Raw genomic sequence first — 17,088 nt, 5'->3', positions numbered from 1 at the left:
CCTTCTTTGATTTGCAATGGTTGTTGTTGGTGGAATTATGTGTGGAATTTCACCCCTTTGTTCTTTTGGCTGTTGGTAGAGAGGGATTCTCTATTGCCTATGTTTTTCTGGTTGTAGTAAACTTCCTTGGGTTGGAGTTTTCCTTCCAAAACTTTCTGTAGGGCTGGGTTAGTGGATACATATTGCTTGAATCTAGTTTTGTCATGGAATATCTTGTTTTCTCCATCTATAGTGATTGAGAGCTTTGCCATGTATAGTAGTCTGGGCTGGCATCCATGGTCTCTTAGTGTTGGTAGAATATCTATCCAGGACCTTCTGGCTTTCAGAGTTTCCATGGAGAAGTCAAGTGTAATTCTGATAGGTCTGCCTTTATATGTTACTTGGTCTTTTTCCTTAGCTGCTCTTAATATTCTTTCTTTATTCTGTATATTTGGGGTCTTGATTATTATGTGGCGAGGGGACTTTTTTTGTGGTCCACTCTATTTGGTGTTCTGTAAGCTTCTTGTACCTTCATTGGCATGTCTTTCTTAAGGTTGGGAAAGTTTTCTTCTATGATTTTGTTGAATATGTTTTCTGCCCCTTTGAGGTGGTTTTCTTCTCCTTCTTCTATACCTATTATTCTTAGGTTTGGTCTTTTCATGGTGCCCCATATTTCCTGAATGTTTTGTAATAAGGATTTGTTGGAATTAAGGTTTTCTTTGGTTGATGAATCTAATTCTCCTATTGTATCATCAACACTTGAGATTCTCTCTTCCATCTCTTCTATTCTGTTGGTAATGCTTATATCGGTAGTACCTGATCATTTGCCCAGCTTTTCTATTTCCTGCCTTTCTTCAGATTTTGTTTTTTATTGTCTCTATTTCAGTTTTCAACTCTTGCAGTGTATGCATTGTTTCTTGCAATTTTTGGTTTATCTTTTCATCCATTTGTTCCCTTTTATTAATTTTTTGGTTTGTTCTTTCTTCCATTTCTTGCATTTTTTTGGTTTGCTTTTTCTTTCATTTCTTGCCTTTTTTGCTTTGTTTCTTCTTCCATTTCCTGCCTTTTTTGGTTTGTTTCTTCTTCCATTTCTTTCATTTTTTGCTTTGTTTTGTCTTCCATTTCTTGCATTTTTTGTTTTGTTTCTTCTTCCATTTCCTGCTTTTTTGGTTTGTTTTTTTCTTCAATTTCCTGCCTTTTTTGGTTTGTTTTTTCTTCCATTTCTTGCATTTTTTGCTTTGTTTTTTCTTCCATTTCTTGCATTTTTGGATTGTTTTTTCTTCCATTTCTTTGAAGGATTTTCCTATATCCTCTTTTAGAGCCTCTATCATTTTCATGAAAGTGGTTTTAAGGTCATTCTCTTCTTCTTGGTTTGCATTGGAACGTTGTAGTCTTGCTGGTGTGGAGTCTCTAGAATCTGGTGGTGTCATATTTGTTTTTCTGTTGCTGAGTGTGTTTTTGTATTGTCTCTTTCCCATCTCTTCTTCTAGTGGGTGCAGAAAGAGCCCCTTACTGGTCTGGTGGTTAGGGGACCAGAATTCCCTTTTGATGGGTGCTAGCAAGTCCAATAATCTGGTAGTTCTTGTATTCCTTGTCCTCGTTCTGGTCCCATTGGTGGAGAAGAAGAACAGGAATCTGGGGCGCTTAGCCTCCCACCTGGTCCCCTAGACCCTTTGCTGGATCCTGTTTTACCTGATCCTGCTGCCGCCTGAACAGCTGCTCCCCTGGTCTCCCTGGCTCCTCTGCTTTCCTGGTCTCGTTGTTGGGAGAGAAGTCCTGGTGTCTGGGGAGCTTGGCTCCCACTGGGATTGGAAGCTCTGTGCAGTTCCCAGGCAAACCCCAGGCACTGGAACACAGGCCCAGAAGCAGGGCCTGTTATACCTGATCCTGCCAGAACAGCTGTTACCCCTGGTCTCCCTGGATCCTCTGGTTCCTGGACCCTCAGGAACAGCTAGTCCCCTGGTCTCCCTGGATCAGCAATTTTCCTGGTCTCGTTGGTGGGAGAGAAGTCCTGGAGTCTGGGGTGTTTGGCTCCCACTGGGATTGGAAGCTCTGTGCAGCTCCCAGGTGATCCCCAGGCACTGGAACACAGGCCCAGTAGCAGGACCTGTTGTACCTGATCCCGCCAGAACAGCTCTGTTTTCTCCCCCTTTAAGGTGGATTTCTTCACCTTCTTCTATACCTATTATTCTTAGTTTTGGTCTTTTCATGGTGTCCCATATTTCCTGGATATTTTGTGTTAGGGATTTGTTGAACTTCAGATTTTCTTTGATCACAGTAAGACAAGATGTAACGCCATGGGGTAGGAACCCTGGAAACCTCTCCATATAAGGATATGTTACTTGGGAAAAGAGGTTTTGTTTATGTTTCTACAGAAAATGAAAAGCTGAGGATTCCTTCCAGGCTTCTGTCGTTTGATGAACCAAGACACCCGGAAGCAGTGGACCAGGTGTTCCAACAACTGAAACAGCTAATACAATGCAGTCTTACAGACCCCGAAAATACGGACTTATACAGGTTTCTGAGTTTGGTCATGATCCCCATGGTATAAACAGCGCCCCCTTACAGCACAAAGCAGTTTGGAATGAGTGACGTCCTAATTCCCATCTTGTTTATAAATCTGTGTTTTCATTTAAATGGGTTTGTTTATAATTGGCTAGTGATCACAGCCAATCTCTTTTTAATGTTGTTTATAATTGGCTAATGATCCCAGCCAATCTCTTTATAATGGTAAAAAGAAGAATTATGGTATGGGTATGGTTTTTCATTTATTGATACAAATTCAAGGTCAACTTTGTGATGTGTATATTTATCCTCTTGATTAAGTATTGTGCTTATACTGATCTTTTAAAACATGATGCATAATTAAATACAGACTATAGATAGTTACTTATAATAGTCAGAACTTATATTTAGGTTAGTTTGGTTTTCTAGATATACAGAGATATATTTGAGATAGATAGATAGATAGATAGTCTTGAAACCTTTCAAAGACCTTCAGAAAATGGCATTTAAAATGGTTTAGGGTTTTTCTTGACAATGAGAAATGTCTGCTCCTGGCAGCCCAATTATGTCTGAGTGGGAGATGGACATTGAAGAGAGTTTGCTTTCAGCATGGCAAGATTAGCCATTTGGGCAAGAAACTGCTCTTGCCTAGACTGCTTGACTGTTGCTGTATAAACTGGACATGCAGGACCCACAGGAAAGTGACTACTGAACTCAAACTGTCCTTCAGGGTTCTTGATTCATGGAAGAGTCTAAGAGACTTTCTACAGGACAAAGAAAAATGACTGACAGACTGCTGATGCAGATGGACAGTCTGAAATTTCCTGCTTTGCTGAGAAGTCTTCCATACACACTGTGGCCTATGGGCTAAAGATGGATGCCCCAACGTTACAGAGGAACTTTGGGTGACTGTCCAGGCAGTAAGATGTCTCTGTCAATTCTAGTGTTTATATATTATCCTTCTGTTGCCTTTGATGGAGTTGAAGACAGTTATAATTATAGTTTGCCTTAGTTATGATAAAAGATAAGCTACATATAGAACTTTGGACTCACAAGGATGGGATAGATGACATTTTCTTTAAATCTTGCTAAATGTTGATAGACAAAATACTGTAACTATGTTCTTACTTGATAACTGTTCTTTTATATATAATTGTACTACGTTAGAGTTAAGACCTTTCTTTTTGTTTAGACAGAAAAGAGGAGATGTTGGGGAAGTCCTGTATATATGTCAATAAAGCACTGTTTGCCAATAGGAACCAAGATAGGTGGGACTAGCAGTCCAGGAGGACTCTGGAAAGGAGAAACACAGAGAGTCAAGATGTAACACCATGGAGTAGGAAGCCGGGAAACCTCTCCAGTAAGGGAAATACTTAAATTAGCAATTATGGGGTAATTACTTAAGTCAGAGCTAGCCAGTAAGAAACAAGCAAGGCCAACAGCTTCATAATTAAAAAAAAAGATTTTCTTTGGTAAATGAATCTATTTCCCCTAGTATATCTTCTAGATTCTGTCTTCCACCTCTCTCTCTCTCTCTCTCTCTCTCTCTCTCTCTCTCTCTCTCTCTTTTGGTTTTCTGAAACAGGGTTTCTCGGTATTATTTTGGAGACAGTCCTGCAACTCACTCTGTAGACCACACTGGCATCAAACTTACAGAGATCCACCCGTCTCTGCCTCCCGAGTCCTGAGATTAAAGGCGTGAGCCCCCATTACCCAACCTGTCTTCCATCTCTTGTATTCTGTTGGTTATGCTTGTATCTGTAGTACCTGACCGTTTGCCCAGCTTTTCTATTTCCAGCATTCCTTCAGACTGTATTTTTTTAATTGTCTCTATTTCAGCTTTCAAAAATTGTGCTTTTTGAATTGTTTCTTGTAATTTTTGCTTTGTCTTTTCCTCTCTTATTTGTTGAAGTTTTTGGTTTGTCTTTTCTTCCATTTTTTGAATTTTTTGGAATTTTTTCCTCCATTTCTTGCAATTCTTGCATTCTTGGAATTGTTTTTTCCTCCTCCATTTCTCGTATTTTTGGTCTGTTTTTTCTTCCATGTATTTAAGGTATTTTCTCATATCTTTTTTGAGGGTGTCTATCATTCTCATGAATTTGTTTTTAAGGTCTTTCTCATCAGCTTCTTTTGCAATGGACTGTTCAGGTCTTGTGGGTGGAGATTCTCTAGTTTCTGGTGGTGTCATATTGGTTTTTCTGTTGGTGGATGTGTTATTGTATTGTTTCCTTCCCATCATTTCTTCCTGTGGGTGCAGAAGGAGTCTGTTCCTCCCCTGGCATGTATGTGATCACGGTTCCTTTCCAGTGGGTGGGAGCAGGTCCACTACACTGGTAGCTTTCCTCTTGCGTGGAGAGAGGCCATCCTAGCATCCGGACCTTAGCAAACTCTGGGTAGGCTGGACCCTCGCCTCACCTGTCCGGTGGGTGGAGACTGGGACTTGGAAGCTGGCAGTCTCTTGGCAGGCTGAATCCTGTGGGGCTGGGATCCGGATCCGCTTTGTGCAGTCATCAGGTCTCCGGTGTTTCTACTCAGGCCACTGGAAGTTTATATGTTTGTTTTTTTAATGTGGGCTCTTGGAACCAAACTCAGGTCTTCTTGCTTACAAGTCAATCAGTCTACTAAGACACCACCCTAGCCCAAGCAAAATTTTCATGTTGTAGGGGCTCACAGTTAAGAGGCTGCCAAAGGGACTGGAGAGATAGCTTAGTGTTTAAGAACACTGGCTGTTCTTCTAAAGGTCCTGAATTCAATTCCCAGCAAACACCTGATGGCTCACAGCCATCTGTAACAAGGTCTGCTGCCCTCTTCTGGCCTGCACGGACACATGCAGGCAGAATATTTATTACTAATAAATAAATCTTTTTTTGTAAGGGAAAAAAGAGGTTGCCTGATGTTGTTCTTTTGATTCAGTTACTCACAGGTAGAGTAGATGGAACAGGAAACCATGCTTTAGTCACGGGTACATGAAAACACGAACTGCAAGACTCAACAAACCCATGTGGAGTTTATTGGAGGAAAGGGTGAAGAGACAAAGGGAGAAGCAGAGAAGAGGGACAGAGAGAGAGACAGAGACAGAGAGAGAGGGGAGAGAGAGAGAGAGACAGACAGAGAGAGAGAGAGAGAGAGAGAGAGAGAGAGAGAGAGAGAGAGAGAGAGAGAGAACTTGTGGAGGTGTGGAGGTGCTCACTTAAAAGGGGAAGCTTGCAAGTGTGTACTAAGTCTGTACACAGCCCCATAACAGAAGACATAGCCACGAAACACAGGGCCCTTTGAGCTGCCTAAGTTTCTGCCTGAAAGCTGATATGTGTGTCCCACCCGTTGTCAGGGGGCAGGACAACATAATGCTGGTTCCAATCCTGAGTTTTAGAGGAGGCTCTGCACTTGCACTTTTGGACAGTCCTGAAACTCTTAATGACTATGGGGACTTCTGACGTTGGACTGGATGCATCTTGCATTTAGAGATGACTATGAGTATATGAGGAACAAAAGACAGGAGGTTGCCACATAAAAACAACGTTTGGGTGTCAAATGAACAGATGATGACTTTGTGATGATTAATATTGTCAGCTTGGCAGTTTATAGAATTAGGAGACAGAACATTTGGCAGGTCTATGAGGAATTTTCTAGAGCAGGTTAACTTAAGTAGAAGGACATGCCCTAGATGTGGGCAGCACCATTCCATGGGCTTGGGTTCCAAAATGAACAAAAAGGAGAAAGATAAAACATTGAAATAGCAGTGACAGGAGGTCATGGCCTGTTTGTGTCCCCATAGAATAATCTGGGGAAAGCTGAAAAGTAGCTATCCTAAGAGTAACAGACACTCTGCAGCTGGACAAAAGGCCATTCCCAGGGCAGCAGCAGCATTAGGAGAAAGGTAGGGGAACTTCTCCCCTTGGCACTGAGTGCCTGGCACTAGGCAACTAACGGAGAAAAACAAGATGCCATTTCAAAAAGACTTTTGCTGTGTCGGCAGCTCAGCAGCCCAAGGCCTTCTGTGAAGGACACTCTTGAGATTCAGACCAAGAGTCATGGGACTGTGGAAAAGAAACATTGATTCAAACCCACACAGTATTCACTTGGTGGGAATTAGAGGCAATGGAAGTATTGCACAGAGTTCAATCAGTTCATGGAACACTGGGAATATCTGCACGGGGTAATGTCACCATTTGCCACTAGGACCATGGTAGCACTTGTGGAGGTGTCACCATCATCTGAAATTTTGCCTGTAGAGCAGTGCTCATAGGCCAGGACAGCATTTAATTCAGTCATTCAAAGCAAGCTTCAAAGAAGAAAATGGGACTGACCATTGCAAAGGAGCTCAGAACAGTAAGACAGGATTCCAGGGGCCAGGAAAGGAACACAAGAGAATACAGATAGAATCCAGTAATCAGGCTAATCAGTCCTGTGTGTCCACATAGCTCTCTGCCTGGCATATATCCAAAAGATGCCCATTCATACAACAAGGATGTCTGTTCCACTATGTTCATAGCAGGATTATTTGTAATAGCCAGAACTTGGAAGCAACCTAGATGTCCCTCACCCGAAGAGTGGATAGAGAAAACGTGGTACACTTACACAATGGAGTACTATTCAGCAGAAAAAAATGGAATCCTGAGATTTGCAGGCAAATGGATGGCACTAGAAAAAAAACACCCTGAGTGAGGTAACACAGTCACAAAAAGAGAAACATGGCATGTACTCTCTCATATATGGATTTTAGACAAAAATCTGGGGAGTGCCAGCCTACAGTCCAATGGCCAGAAAGTATGGGAAACAGAACCTGCATTCAGTGGCTGATTGAAGCAGAGGCAGACTCCCATGGCTAAGCACTGAGCTGAACTCAAGAAAGCCAGTGACAGAGAGGGAGGACTGAAGACTAAAGGCATTAAGACTGGGCTGGTTTAACCCCCAGAAACAGCTGACCTGACAAGGTTTAGCTCTTGAATCCCAGACTGATGTCTGGTAATCCAGCATGGGACTGATCAAGACCCCCTGAATGTGGGTGTCAGTGAGGAGGCCTAGGTAATATATTGAGCCTTGGGTGGTAGATCAGTATTTATCCTGGGTATGCAAATGGGCTTTGGGCTCCCATCCAACAATGAGAGATGCACTCTCACCCTGGACTCTTGGGGGAGGGTCTAGGCCCTGCCCTGGATGAAATGACAGACTCACCCTCCCTGGGGAAATGAGGGGATATTGGGGGGGTTGGTGTGAGGGCATGGGAGGAGAGGAGGGAAAGAGAGAGGGAACTGGAATTGACATGTGAGGCAACCTTGATTCTAATTTAAATTTAAAAATAAAATATGAAAAATAATGTAGTAAAAGCTGCAAGAGAGAAATACCAGTGTGGGAGGGGGACGAGGGGGTATAATTCCAGGAGCCAGAGGGATCAAGGACATTATGAGAACTAGGGCAACAGAATCAACTAAGCAGTGCTCATAGAAGTTCACAGAAAGCATAGACCCTATACAGGTCTGAGCCAGGTCCTCTGCATATACATTATGGTTGTGTAGCTTGGTGTTCTTGTGTGACTTCTAGCAGTGGGAGTAGAATGGATGCCTGTGCTTGGTATCCTTATTCCTCCTGGGTTGCGAATCCAGCCATGATATGAGGGTTTGTGTGTTGTTTTATTGTGTCTTGTTAGGCTATTTTTGGTGGATATTCCTGGAAGGTTTGATACTTTTTAAGAGAAACAGGAGGAGTTGATCTGGGGGAGGCAGATGAGCAGGGACTTGGAATAGTGGAGGGAAGGGAAGGGAAACGGCTGTCCAGATGTAATGAGGAAGAGGAGAGAGAGAGAGAGAGAGAGAGAGAGAGAGAGAGAGAGAGAGAAATACCACATCATGCAGACAGGCAAGCTCCTAAGAGCAATGGCTGATTTCTCAATAGAAATGTAAGAGCCAGTAGGAATTGGGATCAAGTAATGAAGAACCACAACTGCCAATCCTGACTACCATTCCCAGCAAAACTATCTGGCATAATTGAAGGTATGGGAAGGGGAAAGAAAGATTTCCCAGGGTAAAAATAGGCTTAAAGAATGTATGACCGAGAAGACCCGCCCAAACAGGAAAGACATCAGCTCTTCCAAGCCCCAAACCCCAGCGAGCCCAGCTTCAAGTGAGATTGGGTCTCCAGCTGGGATCCCCCCCCACTCCCATCCCTTGATCTTCCGGGCCACTCCTGGCATCCAGAAGACCCGTCCACAGAGGAAAGACATCAGCTCTTCCCAGCCCCAAACCCCAGCGACTCCAACTTCTGGGATCCCCCGTCTGACACCCATCCCCTTGATCTTCAGGGCCGCTTCTGGCATCCAGAAGACCTGCCCACACAGGAAAGACATCAGCTCTTCCAAGCCCCAAACCCCAGCAAGCCCAGTTTCAGAAGACCTGCCCACACAGGAAAGACATCAGCTCTTCCAAGCCCCAAACCCTAGCGAGTCAGGTTCAGGAAAGACATCAGCTCTTCCAAGCCCCAAGCCCCAAACCCCAGCGAATCCAGCTTCAGAAGACCTACCCCACACAGGAAAGACATCAGCTATTCCAAGCTCCAAACCCCAGCTAGTCCAGCTTCAGCTTCAGGAAGGAAAGAGACCAGTGGAGACAGAAAGACCTCACCAGCATCCACTGGAAGAAGAGATGGGAAGAAGACAGAATAAGAGCTCACTCAGCAATAGAAAGACCAACATGACCACACCAGAATCTAGGGATCCAACACCTGCAAGACCCAAAAAGGACTACATAGACAAAGGAGAGGAGACAGACTTTAAAAATTGTTTCATGAAGATGATGGAGACCCTCAAAGAAGAAACGAGGAAATCCCTTAAAGAAATTGAAGAAAAAACAAACAAAAAAAACATGAAATGGGGGAAAAATTCAAGAAATAAACAAATCTCTCAAAGAATCTAAAGAGCACCAAGAAAAAACAACCAAAAAAAAGGAAGGAAACAACTTGAACAGTTGAAGGATTGAAAGCTGAAATAGAAACGATAAAGAAAACACAGAATGAAGGGATGCTGGAAATAGAAAAGCTGGGTAAACGATCAGGAACTACAGATGCAAGTATCACCAATAGAATACAAGTGATAGAAGAGAGAATCTCAGGTGTTGAAGACACATTAGAGGATATAGAGTCGTCAACCAAAGAAAATCTCAAAACCAACAAATCCTTAACACAAAATATCCAGGAAATATGGGACACCGTGAAGAAGCCAAACCTGAAAATAATAGGTATAGAAGAAGGCGAAGAAATACAACTCAAAGGTACAGAAAACATATTCAACAAAATCATAGAAGAAAACTTCCCTAACCTAAAGAAAGATATGGCTATGAAAATACAAGAATCTTACAGAACACCAAATAGGCTGGACCAGAAAAAGAAGTCACCTCGCCATATAATAATCAAAACATCAAACCTACAGAGTAAAGAAAAAATGTTAAGACCAGCTAAAGAAAAAGGCCAAGTAACATACAAAGGCAGACCTATCCAAATTACACCTGACTTCTCAATCGAAACGATGAAAGCCAGAAGATCATGGGCAGATGTCCTACAAACGCTAAGGGAACAAGGATGCCAGCCCAGACTACTATATCCAGCAAAGCTCTCAATTACCATAGATGGAGAAAACAAAATATTCCATGACAAAGCCAGATTTAAATAATATGTATCCATGAATCCAGCTCTACAGAAAGTGCTAGAAGGAAAACCTAGATCCAAGGAAGATAACTACATTCACAAAGACACAGGCAAGATATAATCCCACTCTACAAAACACCAAAAGAATAAGGGAGGAGAAACTACACCAAATAACTTCACTAACAATAAATCAAGCAAAAACAAGAATGATCAATCAATGGTAATTAATATCCCTCAATGTCAATGGCCTCAACTTGCCTATAAAAAGATACAGACTACAAGAATGGATACGAAGACATAACCCTTCCTTCTGCTGCATAGAAGAAACCCATCTCAACATCAAAGACACACATTACCTCAGAGTAAAGGGTTGGGAAAAAATCTTCCAATCAAATGGTCCCAAGAAAAAAGCAGGTGTAGCAATCCTAATATCTAACAAACTAGACTTCAAATTAAAATCAATCAAAAGAGATGAAGAAGGACACTTCATATTCATCAAAGGAAAAGTACATCAAGATAAAGTCTCAATTTTAAACATCTATGCCCCAAATACAAAGGCACCTACATTCATGAAAGAAACACTACTAAAGCTCAAAATGCACATAAAATCTCACACACCAATAGTAGGAGACTTCAACACTCCGCTCTCACCAGTAGACAGGACCTCCAGACAGAAACTTAACAAAGAAACAAAAGAACTAATAGAAGTTATGACCCAACTGGGTTTAACAGACATCTATAGAACATTCCACCCAAATACAAAGGGATATACCTTCTTCTCGGCACCACATGGAACCTTCTCTAAAATTGACCACATAATAGGAAACATTGCTAATCTCCACAGATACAAAAAATTGGAATAACCCCCTGTATCTTATCAGACCACCATGCATTAACATTAGAATTCAGCAATAACACAAATCACAGAAACCCTACAAAATCATGGAGATTGAACAATGCACAATTGCACCATCCCTGGGTAAAGGAGGAAATAAAAAAAGAAATTAAAGACTTCCTCGATTTCAATGAGAATGAATACACAATATACACAAACTTATGGGACACTTTGGAAGCAGTGCTGAGAGGAAAGTTTATAGCACTAAGTGCCCACATGAAAAAACTGGAGAACAGTCATACTAGAGAATTAATAGCACAGCTGAATGTTCTAGAACAAAAAGAAGCAAACTCACCCAGGAGGAGCAGACGCCAGGAAATAATCAAATTGAGGGAGGAAATCAATCAAGTAGAAACCAGGAAAACACTGAGAAGAATCGATGATAGAAAGAGTTGGTTCGTTGAGAAAATCAACAAAATAGACAAACCTCTGTCTAAACTAACCAAAAGACAGAGAGAGAGCATGCTGATTAACAAAATCAGGAATGAAAAAGCGGACATAACAACGGACTCTGAGGAAATCCAGAGAATCATCAGGGCATACTTTGAAAATCTGTACGCCACAAAATTTGAAAATATAAAGGAAATGGACAATTTCCTGGATAGATATCACTTGGCAAAACTAAATCAACAGCAGATAAACAATCTAAACAAACCTATAACCCTTAATGAAATAGAAGCAGTCATCAAAAGTCTCCCAAACAAAAAAAGCCCAGGCCCAGATGGCTTCAGTGCAGAATTCTCCCAGAAATTCAAAGAAGAGCTAATTCCAATTCTCCTCAAAGAATTCCACACAATAGAAGCAGGAGGCTTACTCTTTTTATGAGGCTACAATTACCTTGATACCCAAGCCACACAAAGACACAACTAAGAAAGAGAAATATACACCAATTTCCCTCATGAGTATCGATGCAAAAATACTCAATAAAATACTCGCAAACCGGATTCAAGAACACTTCAGAAAAATCATCCACCATGATCAAGTAGGCTTCATTCCAGGAATGCAGGGATGGTTCAACATTAGAAAATCTATCAATGTAATCCACCATATTAACAAACTGCGAAAGGAAAACCACATGATCATCTCACTAGATACTGAAAAAGCCTTTGACAAAACCCAGCACCCCTTCATGATAAAGGTCCTAGAGAGATCAGGGATAACAGGAACGTACCTGAATATAATAAAAGCAATATACAGTAAACCAACAGCTAACATCAAACAAAATGGAGAGAAACTCAAAGCAATTCCTCTAAAATCAGGAACAAGACAAGGCTGTCCACGCTCTCCATATCTCTTCAATATTGTACTTGAAGTTCTAGCTACAGCAATAAGACAACAAAAGGAGATAAAGGGGATACAAATAGGAAGAGAAGAAGTCAAACTTTCACTATTTGCAGATGATATGATTGTTTACATAAGTGACCCAAAAAACTGCGCAAGGTTACTCCTAGAGCTGATAAACACCTTCAGCAATGTGGCAGGATACAAGGTAAACTCAAAAAAAATCAGTGGCCCTAATATACAGATGATGAATTGACTGAGAAAGAAATCAGAGAAACATCACCCTTTACAATAGCCAAAAACAGCATCAAATATCTGGGGATAATGTTAACCAAGGAAGTGAAAGACCTGTATATCAAGAACTTTGTGTCTTTAAAGAAAGAAATCAAAGAAGATACCAGAAAATGGAAAGATCTCCCATGCTCTTGGATTGGTAGGATCAACATAATAAAAATTGCAATCTTGCCAAAAGCAGTCTACAGATTCAATGCAATCCCTATCAAAATTCCATCACAATTCTTCAAGGACCTGGAAAAAACATTAATCAACTTTATATGGAAAAGCAAAAGGCCCAGGATAGCCAAAGAATCCCTATACAATAAAGGAACTTCAGGAGGCATCACCGTACCTGACTTCAAGCTCTATTATAGAGCTATAGTCCTGAAAACAGCTTAGTATTGGCACAAAAATAGGCAGGTAGACCAATGGAACCGAATTGAAAACCCTAATTTTAACCCACACACCTGTGAACACTTGATTTTTGACAAAGAAACTAAAACTATACAATGGAAAAAAGAAAGCATCTTCAACAAATGGTGCTGGCAAAACTGGGTACTGGTATGCAGAAGACTGCAGAAAGATCCATGTTTATCGCCTTGTACAAAATTAAGTCCAAAATGATCAAAGACCTCAACATAAATCCAGCCACACTGAAACTTTTAGAAGAGAATGTGGGAGATACTCTTCAACGAGTTAGTACAGGAGACCACTTCCTAAACATAACACCAGTGGTGCAAACACTGAGATCGACAATTAACAAATGGGACCTTCTGAAACTAAAAAGCTTCTGTAAGGCAAAGGACACAGTCAACAAGACAAAAAGGCAGTCCACAGAATGGGAAAAGATATTCACTAACCCCACATCTGACAGAGGGCTAATCTCCAAAATTTACAAAGAACTCAAGAAACAAGTCTCCAAAACACCAAAGGATCCAATTAAAAGGTGGGGTACAGATCTAAATAGAGAATTCTCAACAGAGGAGGCTAAAATGGCCAAGAGACACTTAAGAAAGTGCTCAACATCCTTAGCCATCAGGGAAATGCAAATCAAAACAACTCTGAGATACCATCTTACTCCTGTCAGAATGGCTAAAATCAAAAACACTGAAGACAATTTATGCTGGAGAGGATGTGGAGAGAGGGGAACACTACTCCACTGCTGGTGGGAGTGCCAACTTATACAGCCTCTTTGGAAATCAGTGTGGAGATTCCTCAGGAAAATGGGAATTAATCTACCGCAAGACCCAGCAATTGCACTCTTGGGCATATATCCAAATGAGGCAAATTCATACAACAAGGGCATCTGCTCCACTATGTTCATAGCAGCATTATTTGTAATAACCAGAACCTGGAAGCAATCCAGATGCCCCTCAACTGAAGAGTGGGTGGAGAAAATGTGGTACATTTACACAATGGAGTATTACTCAGCAGGAAAAAAGACAATGGAATCTTAAAATTCGCAGGTAAATGGATGGCACTGGAGGAAGCCATCCTGAGTGAGGTAATCCAGTCACAAAAAGACAAACATGGTATGTACTCACTCATATATGATTTCTAGAGAGTCTGTGAAACAGGAAAGAACCTAAAAGATATGCTTATATGCATAGTACCCAAGAGAAGAGGATTGAGACAAGATCCTCTGAATGGATGGGGAACACGGTGAGGGGTAAGGGGGAGTGGGAGCTGGGAAGAAGAGAGGGGGAACAGAGAAAGAGAGAGTAGGTCATGGGGGAACAGGAAGTTGAGTGGGTGGGGGTAGAATAGGGGGAAGAGGGAATCATAGGTTAGAAGACGGATCAGGCACCAGAGTGACCTCTAGTGATCTAAAGGGATAACACCAATTGGCAAGCTAAGTAATAGTGGAGAGACAACCTCGAATGCCCACTCCTGATAATGAACTTGATGTCTATAACCATCTGGGAGCCTTCATCCAGTGGCTGATGGAAGCAGAGGCAAACACCCAGTTAAACACTGAACTGAACCCAAGGAACCCAGTGGCAGAGAGAGAGGAGTGATGAGCAAATTGGCAAAGAATGGGCTGGCAAAACCAGCAGAGACAGCTGATCTGTACAGGGGAGAGCTCTTGGACCCAAGACCGACAGTGGGGAGGCCAGCATGGGACTGATCTGGACCCCCCAAATGTGAGTGTCAGCGAGAAGGCCTGGGCAACCTATGGGGCCCTGAGCTGTGGATCAGTGTCTATCCCTGGAATACAAACAGTCATTGTGTGCCCATAGCACAAAGAGGGATGCTCTCTCAGCCTGGACTCTTAGGGGAATGCCTGGACCCTACTGGACCCTACCCGGAGTGAAATGACAGACTCTAGATATCCCCTATGTGGAAGGAATTGGCAATAGGCTGGGAGGCTGGGGGGGAAGGGGAGTGCAGGAGGAGGGGAGGGAGAGGGAACTGGGATTGACATGTAAAACAAGCTATTTAAAATTAAAATAAAAAATGATATAAAATAAGAATTTATGACCACTAAGCCATTTCTACAGAATATAGTGGAAATAATATTGTGAACTGAGAGGAATAATGAATCCAAGAGTCTACAGAGGAATAAACGAGGGCTGGTGAGGTGGTCTAGTCACTGAGTGCACTTGCTAAACCTGATGACCTGAGTTTGATCTGCATAACCCACACGGTAGAAGAAGATAACAGGCTGCAATAATCCTCTGACCTCCACATCCTGGGCTGTGTACAAAAATAAAAGAGTAGCTAGAGAGATGCCTCAGTGATTGAGTACTTACTGTTCTTCCAGAGGACCTGAGTTCCCAGAACTGGCAGTTCATAATTACCAGAGAGCAGAGTGGATATAAAAGTGTATCTTTAAAAACAAATAAAAGAGCTGGGCGGTGGTAGTACACACCTTTAATCCCAGAACTCAGGAGACAGAGGCAGGCAAATCTCTGAGTTTGAGGCCAGCCTGGTCTGCAGAGTGAGTTCTAGGACATCTAGGGCTATGCAGAGAGAAACCCTGTCTCAAAAAAAGATAATAATAATAATAATAATAAATAAGTTAATTAGTTAACTAATCAATTATATAAAAGAAAGTAGACACATTTTGTTAGGCGTTGTGACATATACCTATCATTCCAGCACTTGCAAGGCAGGGCAGGAGGATCATGAGTTGCTACTGGTCTGAGCTACTCAGACCTTCTCTCAGAAGACACAAAAAACAAGAACAAATAGACACACTCTACTGAGAATTTCCTTATCCCATCACTCAATCTTCTCTATTTCTTCCACCTAACTTCCTTTTGCTCTGACTAATCAGAAGAAGAACTGGGCCACCTCCAGTCAAAGACTACACCCTCTACATGTACATCTTTGAACTCCCAACCCTCTTGATTCTGCCTCTTAGATTCAGGGATTGTAGGAGTGTGCTGCTATGCTAAGTTTCCAGGTCTATTTCTTAACAGTCTTCTCTCATTTACATACCAATCCCAGTTCCCACTCCCTCCCCTCCTCCTGCTCTCCCCACCTTCTCCCCACCCCAACCTCTATGCACTCCTCAGAGAGGATAAGGCTTCCCATGGGGAGTCAGTGAAGTCTGGCACATCACTTTGAGGCAGGACCAAAGACCTCCTCCTTATATCTAAGCTGAGTAAGGTATCTCTCCATAGCAAATGGGCTCCAAAAAGCCAATTCAAGCACTAGGGATTAATCCTTGTCTCACTGCCAGTGGTCCCAAAGACTGCCCAAGCCACACAACTGTTCACTCACATTCAGAGGACCTATTTGGTCCTATGCAGGTCCCCCACCTAACGAACCCAATCAGTCCAGAGTCAGTGAGTTCCCACTAGCTCAGGTCAGCTGTTTCTGTGGGTATCCCCACAATGGTCTTGAACCTTTTCCTTGTATTATCTCTCCTCCCTCTCTTCAACTGGACTCTGCAAGCTCAGCCCAGTGCTTTGCTGTGGATCTCTGCATATACTTCCATCAGTTGATGGATGAAGTTTCTATGATGGTAATTAAGGTATTCATCAATCTGATTACAGGGGAAGACAACCAGTTCAGGCTTCCTCTCTATAATTGCTTAGAGTCTTAGCTGGAGTCATTCTTGTGGATTCCTGGGAATTTCCCTAGTTCCAGGTTTCTCCCTAGCCTCATAACTCCCTTATAAGTAAATATTAGATGTAAAGCAAAGGATAACCAACCTATAGTCCATGAACCCAGAGAAGCTAGGTAACAAGGAGAATCCAAAGAGAGAGATACATGGATCCCTCTTGGGAGGGGAAATAGGCAAGCTCTCCTGAGAAAATTGGGAGGGGGGAGAAGGGAGAGCAGAAGGGGAGGGGAGAAGAGGAGGGGGAGAAGAACACAAGGGAACTGGATGGTGGAGATGGGGGAGGAACAGAGAGGGATAGTAAGAAAGCCATGTCTATTTGTTAACCATTGAAGGACTTAGTTCCTTCAGTACTCTAATGTTGCCAGTTTCTTGCCTCTGGGGTCACCAGCACATCCTCTATTATCTCCCACCTTGAAGATGCAACCTTTAATCCCAGCACTCA

Source organism: Mesocricetus auratus, unplaced genomic scaffold (genome assembly GCF_017639785.1).
Source record: "Mesocricetus auratus isolate SY011 unplaced genomic scaffold, BCM_Maur_2.0 Super-Scaffold_100003, whole genome shotgun sequence".
Taxonomy (NCBI): domain Eukaryota; kingdom Metazoa; phylum Chordata; class Mammalia; order Rodentia; family Cricetidae; genus Mesocricetus; species Mesocricetus auratus.
Note: the sequence above shows the minus strand (reverse complement) of the source record.